An 11,415-nucleotide genomic window follows, 5' to 3' on the forward strand; every position below is an offset into this window, starting at 1 on the left:
CACAATGCAAATGGTTCTATGAATAATTTTAAATCGGCTAAGCCCTTAGTTATAGACTCTGGTGCTTCTCATCACATGATAAGTGATTTAGAACTGATTAAGAACATAGAACCGGCTTTAGGAAATGTGATGATAGCAAATGGAGATAAAATTCCAATAAAAGGTGTAGGTGAACTTAGATTGTTTGATAAAGAATCTAAAGCTTTCTATATGCCTACATTTGCCTCAAACCTACTGTCTGTTAAAAAAGTAACTAATGATCTCAATTGTCAAGTTACTTTCACGCCTAACAGTGTATACTTTCAGGATATTGATTCTAGTAAGTTGCTTGGCAAAGGTGTTACCAAGGGAGACTTGTACTTACTTGAGGACACAAGACCTGTATCTCAATTATCGTGTGTGTTTCATTCTGTTTCTGAATTCCCTAAAGATGAAATCTGGCATGCTAGACTAGGACATCCCCATTCTCGTGCCTTGAACATCCTGTTGCCTAGTATTTCTTTTAAAAATGAGTGTGAAGCGTGTATATTAGGAAAACATTGCAGAACTGTGTTTCCTAAATCAAAAACCCAATATGAAAACTGCTTTGATTTGATTCACTCTGATGTGTGGACTGCTCCATGTGTATCTAGAGAACAACATAAATATTTTGTGACATTCATTGATGAAAAATCTAAATACACATGGATCACTTTGTTGCAATCTAAGGATAGGGTGCTAGAAGCATTTAAAAATTTTCAGAACTATATTACTAACCATTTCAATGTTAAGATTAAAATTCTTAGATCAGATAATGGTGGTGAATATACTAGCACAACCTTCAAACAACATCTAGCCTCACATGGAATCATTCAACAAACCAGCTGTCCTTACACACCCCAACAAAATGGTGTGGCTGAAAGAAAGAATAGACACTTGATGGAAGTGGCAAGGAGTATGATGTTCCATACAAATGTACCCAAGCGGTTTTGGGGGGATGCAGTAGTCACAGCCACCTACCTAATCAACCGCACACCTACAAGAGTCCTCTTTGATGCCACCCCATATGAGGTACTAAACAAATCTAGACCATCAATTGATCATTTGCGTGCGTTTGGGTGTGTGTGCTTTGTTTTGATTCCAGGAGAACTAAGAAACAAACTGGAGGCAAAGAGCACAAAGGCAATGTTCATTGGATACTCTACGCACCAAAAGGGGTACAAATGCTATGTACCAGAGACAAGGAGAGTCCTAGTATCCAGAGATGTTAAGTTCATGGAATCCAAGGCCTATTATGATGAGAAGAGTTGGGAGGAACTCAAAGATCTATCTCATTCTGCCTCGGACAGAGCTAACAACCTGAAGATTCTTATGGAAAGACTCGGCATTAACCTAGAAAAGGAACCAGAGAAAGGCCGAAACACTACTCCTTATAAAGAGACCATGGTTCATAACACTGAAGACTCTCATCCTGACCATGAAGATCAACCGGCGCAAGATCAACCTGAAGAAAACCCAGTATTATCTCATGATCAAGATGAGATGGGACAACCAGACACTGAAGCTCAAGAAGGAGAACCAAGCAGCAGTAATGAACCTGAGCAGACACAAGTCCTAAGGAGAAGTACAAGGATCAGAAGACCAGCCTCAGATTGGGTTAAAAATGATTTTGTTTACTACAATGCTCAAGCTGTGGCACATCCAGAAAGTGGATTATGCTCCCTAGCTCACTATCCAGAAGAACATCAAGTCTTTATGAGTTCATTGGACCTGGAATGGATACCAAGAACATATGCAGAAGCTATGGAAGATGATGAATGGAGGAAATCGGTGGATGATGAAATGAGGGCCATGGAGAAGAACAACACCTGGTATGAGACAGAACTTCCAAAAGGGAAGAAAGCCGTGACCAGCAGACTCATACATACCATTAAGTATCTTGCAAATGGGAAGCCAGAAAGAAAGAAGACCAGACTGGTGGCAAGAGGATACACACAAGTGTATGGAGAGGACTATCTAGACACCTTTGCACCAGTGGCCAAGCTTCATACAATCCGGATTCTACTCTCATTAGCAGTGAACCTAGAATGGGACCTTTGGCAAATGGATGTGAAGAATGCTTTCCTGCAAGGAGAACTAGAAGATGAAGTGTATATGAAACCACCTCCGGGGATGGAAGAAATGGTGAAACCAGGGAATGTCCTTAGACTCAGAAAGGCAATCTATGGCTTGAAGCAATCACCAAGAGCTTGGTACCACAAGCTAAGCACTACATTGAATGGAAGGGGATTTGTGAAGTCTCAAGCGGATCACACACTCTTCACTCTCACCAGCAAGCAAGGAATTACGGTAATTCTAGTCTATGTGGATGACATCATCATCACGGGTAGTGACAAGGAGGGGATCAGTTTAACCAAGACATTTCTCAAGGCCGCATTTGACATCAAAGACCTGGGAGAACTGAAGTACTTCCTTGGCATTGAGATGTGCAGATCAAAGGAAGGATTATTCATGTCCCAAAGAAAGTATACCCTGGACATATTAAAGGAGGCAGGAGATCTTGGAGGAAGACATGCCAAGACACCACTTGAAGAAGGTTACAAGGTATTGCGAGAGGGGGAGTATGAAGACACTCCATTTGAAGATGTCAAGCAGTATAGACGGATGGTTGGGAAGCTGATCTATCTAACCATCACTCGGCCAGATGTGTGTTTCGCAGTTAATCAAGTGAGCCAGCACATGCAAACTCCCAAGGTTCATCACTGGAACATGGTGGAGAGGATTCTAAGATACTTAAGAGAAGCGCCAGGACAAGGTGTATGGATGGCTTGCAACAAGAACACTGAGGTGATAGGATACTGTGATGCAGATTGGGCTGGAGATAGAGTAGACAGAAGGTCAACCACCGGTTATTGTACATTCATTGGAGGGAATCTTGTCACTTGGAAGAGCAAGAAACAGAAAGTAGTATCTTGTTCAAGCGCAGAAGCAGAGTACAGATCAATGAGGAAGCTAACCAGTGAGCTTATCTGGATAAAGGGGCTTTTAGGCGACTTGGGAATTGAGATCACCTCTCCCATGACCATGCACTGTGACAACCAAGCCGCAATACACATTGCATCCAACTCAGTCTTTCATGAAAGGACAAAGCACATAGAAGTAGACTGCCACAAGGTCAGACAAGCAGTGGAGCAGCAAGTGATTCTCCCATGTTATACAAGAAGTGCGGATCAGCTGGCTGACATCTTCACCAAGGCGGCCAGTAGCAAAGTTTGTGAGTCCATTCTTCCAAGACTTGGACTCATAAACCTTCCATGTCAATGATCTCCTCACCGTGGAGTATTCTACTCTTTTTCCTTTGCTTGGTTTTTATCCCAAGTGTTTTTTCCAAGAAAAGGTTTTAATGAGGGAATACTTCATGGCTTTCCAAGCTTGACACTCACTACTGTCAAGCTTGAGGGGGAGTGTTGACATGAAGAATTAAACAAAGGGAAGTAGTGGAGGAAGTGGGAGAAGTGGTCATATCACTTACCAAATGGGGAGGAGTGGCTAGTCCACTACTAGTTAGTGGAGGAAGTGGGAGGAGTGGGCATATCACTTACCAAATGGGGATGAGTGGCTAGTCCACTACTAGTTAGTGGAGGAAGTGGGAGGAGTGGCCATATCACTTACCAAATGGGGAGGAGTGGCTAGTACACTATTAGTTATTTATTCTTCCACCATTGAGTGCTTATTGCTTTTGTTTCCTTTAAATACACCATGTATGTTACACAATTAAACATACAATTCAATACAAACATTTCTTTCATTCTCTCAATCTCACAAATCCTCTCATTCTCTTAAATTCTCAAATTTCTCTTCTTTCTCAAATACTTACGGTTACTTCACTCCTTTTTTACTTTGTTCGTGTGCTTCATCACGGTTAAAACACTTAGAAGCTCTCATAATCCTACAAATTATCATGTGCACTAATGGGGGAGGTTGTTTCTCTGTCTCAGTGTTTATGAGCCAAGAGGAGTTATGTTCTTATCCTTCTCTCTCTCTCTCTTTCAATATATATATTTTGGAGTAATTTTAAAAGTCAGTTTTGAGAAAACTAGTTAGGGTGATGCTGACGAGTATTTGGATGTTGTATAATCATTCGTAGGAAGAAATAATCATTTAAGCTGTTATATATTTCTGTGAAAATAGTTTCGATGTTTCGAATGAATAGTGAAACTATCAAAGTGAATGAACAACAAAACCACTAAAGCTCAACAATGTGTTTCTCTGTGACTTAGCTGTGTCAGTGGAGCAAATATAAGAGTTATTAGTCTTCTTTTTAGCAAAAAGTCGTGTGTGTTATATAGGAGCAGCAGCCAAAAATTCTTACTCGTTTTGGCGACTAGGAACTCTACTTGCCATGGAAGAGCTTAAGGCAAACCGAGACGATGTGCACCAAAAGATGGAAATAGCGGAGCAAAGGTCTTCAGAGGACTGAAGAAGTCAGACTATGGCTTCAAAACGTCATGAAGATCGAACAAAAGTTCCAAGCTCTTTCAAGTAAGAAATCTGTTAAACTTGGAAGGCTTATTCTTTGTGGACTATGCTCTAAGAGCTTAAGGTCGAGCTATCGATACGGGGAATTGGTTTGTACGATGTCGAAAGAAATTGCTGATCTCAAGGCTAAAGGAGGATCTTTTGAACGTGTGGCTGGGCCAGCTACAACAGATACGATGGAGAAGAAGCCTCTAGATCCGAACATTGTTGGTCAAGAAATAGTTTTGGCAGACGCATGGCAAAAACTCAACACTGATGAAGTAGGGATTATGGGATTGTATGGAATGGGTGGTGTAGGTAAAACCGTCCTTCTCGATCAGATCAACAACAAATAATATGACAATCAATAGTATTTTCTTTTGCCCAGTTGTCAGTGTCTTCGTTACGAGTGCCTCTTGAATGATGGTTCGATTCTTACAGGCAGCAAATTTTTAAATGTAATTTTTGTGTTATTATGAAAGTTAAATAAATGGGTTCAAATATGATTTTGCACTTATCCTTTGTTTGTTGTTATTCTTAGAAAACTCTCCATTATTGTGGATTACAACGACTTGGACGCAAGAAATGACAAAAACTTCCATGTTGGTATTTTTGAAATCTTACCATTCTTTTACGATGTCACGATTGTGTGGTGGATTTTCAACTACATAGACGACTTGGACTGTAACACCCCCAAACCATCCTAGGCATAAGTCGACCCTCCGGCCAACAATAAAACAAGAACATGACCGACGGATGACCCACACCAAGGGTTGGAGATGAAAGGCCAACCAGCCAGCCAACAATCAAACAAGAACATGACTGACCGTCCAACCCAACACCATGGTCCGGAAGCGCTACATGATGGGCTAGGGACGATCCGGTCAAAGTCACAGAACTTAATCCGCAACTTCGACCAGTTCATCCACTAACTCGTCCCGCTAAATCATGTTAAGGCTTTGCAACCCGTACTATGAGTTAACGGTTCTGTTAGATCGCGGCCTAAGGCTTTTCAACCCTTACCTAAACCTAACGTTGTGTTTAGACCGGACAAGTCTATTTATCAGAGAACCATTGTAACAAATATAAAACATCACTTTTATTGAATATAATAAAGATTCGTTACAAGTAAAATATTACAGATGGATTCAGACATAGTGCCAATATCGAGTCAAAAGACTTTAACTAGTACCGTTTTACAAAAGGAAAGGCAAAAGTACTTCCGGTGCTTCTAACGTCCAGCTTCCACGCTACCCGGTCTCCGACTAAGGTTTCCTGCAACGATAGGTGAGTTTAATGAGTAATCTAATGTCACTCAGTGAACCAGGGCCCCAACTAACAAATACAACCCCGACGCAAGGGTCTTGTGTCTGCAAGCGAGCTGCTTACGAGCAAGGGTGCGTTTTTGCTTTTCGTCTCCCCGACGCAAGGGTGCGTTTTTGCTTTTCATCTCGCCGACGCAAGGGTCTTGTGTCTGCAAGCGAGCTGCTTACGCTCAAGGGAGATGGCAAGTTATGTTGCCTGTCGATTCGTGCACTGGGTTTGTGTGGTCGTGTGGCTATCGTTCTCATGTGGTTCTGCGTCTGCATCCTCCGAGGCGTGGAAAGGGATTGTCGTCTATGTCTTTCTCGTCTCTGTCTCATGAGGGTGCTCTCCATTTGCTCTCCTCTACCATGAATCTGGTCGAGCTTCTATAGCTCTGCTTCGTTTCGTTAATGACAAGTGCGAAGCGCTCAAAGACCGTGACAGGTGTTCTGTTTTGGATCAGGTCGTCGTCTGGTAGCGCCGGTTGGGTCAGTCGGTTGCGTGGACGGCGAGGTCTCCTGGTTAAGGAATGGTCATCCCAGTGCTTGGACAGCCTTTTGGTTTTCTCAGCAGGTTGTTCCTTTTCTTTTAGCGGGTTCTGAAAGTTTCTATTCAGGTTTGTCTCCATCGCAGCCTGTGTTTGTGTTTGTTTTGAATAAGGCTCGGCGGTCTAGCGGGTGTGTTAGGTCTCTGGTCTGCCGGTCTTTTCGGGTGGACTCGGATTAGGAGGTTATTAGCGAGCTGTTCTTGGATGGACCTTATCTTAAAGACCTGTTCATCGGGTACGCCAACTTTACCGGGCTCAGGATCTCGTTTTCACAGCGGTTCATCTTTTTGCGCCAAGCGAAGTATACCAAGTCTGATGTGTTGAACTTGTTGGTCTTGTAGTCGGTTGTATCTTCCTCTGTTGTTCCTGTTAGAGCTTCTCTTTAGTTGCATTTTAATTTTTCTGTTCCTTGTTATCTCTATATTCTGTCAAAAACTAAAACCGGTAATGATATTTTAACATTTTTACCAAAAAAAAAAAAAAAAAAAAAAAATACTCATCATGTGATTGAATTCATACCTGAGGTCCTAGGGTTCTTACATTTTGAGCTATCCATGTTTAACACATTTGAGGTCTTTTTTATTCTTGAAGATATTGTGTCCACTATTTGAAAACTAGAATAATAGGAAAGAATATGAGCTGGTTTCCACTGATAGGCAACTAAGTTGGGACCATTTCGGAAAGAGGACCTGTATATGATGCCTAAATTAGCATCTTTGGACTCATACACTAAAGCAAAGTTCTTCTCTTTATGCTCTTTGCACTTTGGTAGACAGCATATTGTTCAAAAATCTTATCATGTTTTCCCTCTCTTTAATGTTTGCTTAGCTTCTTGTTTTGTTCTGAGAATCTCTCTTCTCTATACAGGTTTTCACTTTGAGCTATCCACGTTTAATGCACTTGGAGTTTTTGATTCGTGAAATTGAGTGGGCATATTGTGTCAAATATGTGAAACGTAGAATAGTGGAAAAGCATAGTATATGGGTTGTTTCCAGAAACGTAGGGACCATCATCTCAGGAAGAGGCTTTTAGATATTTTGATATATATATTTAGCATCTTTGGACTCGTGCACTTGCAAAGCTCTTCTCTTCGTATGCTTAAACTATTCAAAAATATTATTCATATCTTTTCTTTTCTTCCATTTCTGATATTTGCTGAGCTTCTTGTTGTCGTGAGAAGTGAATCTCTTTCTGTTGTGCAGCGATGGGAGGCTGTTTCTCTGTCTCGATGTCATGTGACCAAATGGTGAATCAGTTCTCCAAATGGTTATGCCTCAAGGGGAGTTATATTCACAACCTCGCTGAGAATCTAGTCTCTCTCGAGAAAGCCATGGGAGTGCTCAAGGCAAAGCGAGATGATGTTCAAGGAAGGGTAGACAGAGAAGAATTCACTGGGCATCGTCAAAGTCTTGCTCAAGTCCAGGTATGGCTTACGAGGATCTTAGACATCGAAAACCAATTTAATGACCTTCTTAGTACTAGTAATCTCGAGCTTGAAAGGTTGTGTATGTGTGGATTTTGCTCTAAAAATTTGAAACTAAGCTATCGTTACGGGAAAAGGGTAATCTTAGTATTGAAGGAGGTTGAGAGTCTAATTTCTCAAGGAGAATTTAATGTGGTGACTGAGGCAACTCCTAGATCTGAGGTTGAAGAGTTGCCTACTCATCCCACGATTGTTGGTCAGGAAACAACGCTCGAAAGGGTGTGGAACTGTCTGACGAAAGATACAGTAGGGGTTGTAGGTCTGCATGGTATGGGTGGTGTAGGGAAAACCACACTTCTCACGCAGATCAACAACAAGTTTTCCAAAACAGGCGAAGGATTTGATATTGTGATATGGGTTGAAGTCTCTAGAAATGCTTCAGTCCGTAAGATTCAAGAGAGCATTGCGAAAAAACTAGGCCTTGTGGGGAAAGAGTGGGATGAGAAAGACGACAAAGAGAGAGCTTCTTGACATCCACAACGTTCTCAGGAGGAAGAAGTTCGTGCTGTTGTTGGATGATATATGGGAGAAAGTAAACTTATCTGCGGTTGGAGTCCCGTATCCGAGCACTGAAAACGGATGCAAAGTAGTATTCACCACCCGGTCTCGTGATGTATGTGGGCGTATGGGAGTTTATGACCCAATCGAAGTCACTTGTCTGGACTCCGACAAAGCCTGGGACTTGTTCAAAAAGAAAGTAGGAGAGAACACGCTGGAAAGCCACAGTGACATTCCCAAACTCGCAAGACAAGTCGCTGAGAAATGCCGTGGCCTACCATTAGCACTCAATGTCATCGGCGAAACTATGGCTTGCAAGAGAACAGTACAAGAGTGGCATCTAGCACTTGACGTTTTGACTTCATCTGCTCAAGAGTTCTTAGGCATGGAAGATGAGATTCTTCCCATTTTGAAGTATAGCTATGATAATTTAAAGGGTGAGCAAGCGAAATCATGTTTCCTCTATTGCTCTCTGTTATATCATAGTTTTGAAAAAGAGAGATTGATAGAGTACTGGATATGTGAAGGGTTCATAGATGAAAAGGAAGGTAGAGAGAGGGCATTTAACGTGGGTAATGAGATACTCTGGACTCTTGTCCGTGCAAGTTTGTTGGAGGAAGAAGGGTCATCATATTTGAAAATTCATGATGTAGTACGGGATATGGGACTATGGATAGCATCTGATCTAGGGAAGCATAAAGAAAGATGTATTGCGCAAACTGACATTGGGTTGCGTGAGGTGCCTAAAGTAAAGAACTGGAAAGATGTGAGAGCGCTGTCGTTGATGGGTACTAGTATTGATAAGATATCAGAGAGCCCCGACTGTCCTGAACTCACAACTCTCTTCCTCGCGTCTAACGAACGCTTAACAACAATCTCTGGTGATTTTTTTCGGTCTATGCCTAGGCTACTCGTTTTGAATTTATCACGTTGTTACAATTTCAATGGATTGCCAGAGCAAATATCAAGATTGTCTTCTCTGCGATGTCTTGGCTTGGCAGGGACGCAGATGGATCGACTACCTGTTGGTTTCCAAGAGTTGAAAATGCTAATACATCTGAATTTGGAGTTCACCAAGGTTGTGAGTTGTGATTGGATATCGAATTTGTCGCGATTGAGAACATTGAAACTAGCAGGATCCCAAGTGTGGCTAGATATGAGCCTAATGAAGGAGCTTCAGCTCTTGAAGCATCTGGAGTTTGTAAGCATAAATATCTGTTCTAGTTTGGTGGGGAAGCTATTGTTATATGATCCCAGAGTAGGGAGATGTATTCAACAGATTTATACTGCAGATGTATTCGTTTTGCCAGCAATGGATACTCTCCGTCGCATCAATATATGGAAATATGGAGGGAGGGAGATAGAGGTAGTAGAGAAGACACCATTGAACAAAAGTCCTACAAGTCCTCCGTGCTTCTCAAATCTCTCTTATGTGCAAATAAGAGTGTGATGGTCTTAAAGATTTGACGTGGCTGCTGTTCGCGCCAAACCTTACTTCTCTTTTCGTGTTCGAGTCAAAACAACTAGAGGAGATAATAAGCAAAGATAAAGCTGCGAGTGTTTTGGAGGAGACACGTAATGATACTCTTGTTCCTTTCAAGAATCTAGAAGTAATTTTTTTGGCTGATTTGCCCGAGCTGAAGAGCATCTTCTGGAGTGCTCTACCTTTTGAACGTCTAAAACATTTTGCCGTCTACACGTGCGTGAAGCTGAGCAAGCTTCCATTGGATTCAAAAAGCATCTTAAAGGTTGAAGAATTCGATTTCGATTGCGAAGAAGAAGAATGGATACAAGGGATTGAATGGGAGGACGAAGCCACACGAAACCGTTTCTTACCTTCATTTAAGCGGCGTGCAAATCGTTAAAGCTTATCCGTGGAGGAGTATCCTCTTTTGAACTTGTTTTCAAACTCCTTTTTCAATTCTCATTTGTCCAAAATAATAAGGAGAACTATTTCCCATTGAATAAAATAACAATTATATTATATGGTAGAATCAATCCAGTTCATTTCTTTTAATTAAAAAAATTATTTACTTACAAATTATGGTTTAGTTTATACTCTTTATGTTTCATTTTAATTGTCGTTTTAGAATCGGACATACAAATTTTGAAATCATTTTTTTTTTAATTATTTTTGTTTTGTACGAAAAAACACGGAAAATACGGACAAATTAAGAAAACATTTAATTTTACATATTTTTAAATTAAAAAAACATTATTACCAATACACTTAACTTGATTTTAACCAATAGAAAAATAAATTATAATATAATGCATCAGACGTGAAGGAAGTAGTTATTAATAATATTATGCAAGTCATTTGGAATCCAAAATATTTATTTGAATTAATAAAATGGATTTATATACCATACTTTCGACAATTAGTTACCATAAATAGTTATTAATAATATTATGTAAGTCATTTGGAAAGTGATGTTAATTGGTCATTAAATTATGTTTTCCCTTGCAATTAGTATTCAATGGTACTTTCCTATTATAGTGGGATCGATGAATTAAATGATATATCGAAATTACAAAATAAGGTAAGTATTTAGAGGGCTTTCCTTTTTAGTAGTGTCGATGGAAAAAATAAATCAAAAAGAAATTCTAAAAAATATTTAACAATAAACAAATATTCAATATAAAGTAAATTTAATTTTATTAATAATTTATAACATTCTGTAAATTATTTTAAAATTATGATAAATTTATTCTTTAAACAACGATAAATAATTTAAAAATAATATTAATAAACATATTTGAATTTTTTAATATTTAAAATAATTATTATATAATTATATTCGAATACAATTCATCAAGTAGAGTATATAACAATTATAATTATCTTATATAAAATTTCGTTCATTATATTTTATAGTTTATAAATATTAAAAGTAATAAATAAAACATTATTAATCTTTCTATAATTTCGAGAATCAGTTTCCATAAATTGTTATTCTGTAGATTATATGGCAAGTGATGTTAAATGATTTTAGACTTACCTTAAATTTTAGATCAAAATTAAATAAATAAAAATTAAAAATCATCGACCAATCAAATTATAACAATTTTTTTGAAACTTCAC

The 11,415-nt window shown here is 39.5% G+C and overlaps 1 pseudogene; it reads left to right on the forward strand.

The window, feature by feature from the left end:
- Nucleotides 1-6,854: 6,854 nt before the first annotated feature.
- Nucleotides 6,855-10,314, forward strand: LOC106445595 (annotated as a pseudogene).
- The last annotated feature ends 1,101 nt before the right edge of the window (nt 10,315-11,415 follow it).

This window comes from Brassica napus, chromosome C5, assembly GCF_020379485.1.
Source record: "Brassica napus cultivar Da-Ae chromosome C5, Da-Ae, whole genome shotgun sequence".
Taxonomy (NCBI): domain Eukaryota; kingdom Viridiplantae; phylum Streptophyta; class Magnoliopsida; order Brassicales; family Brassicaceae; genus Brassica; species Brassica napus.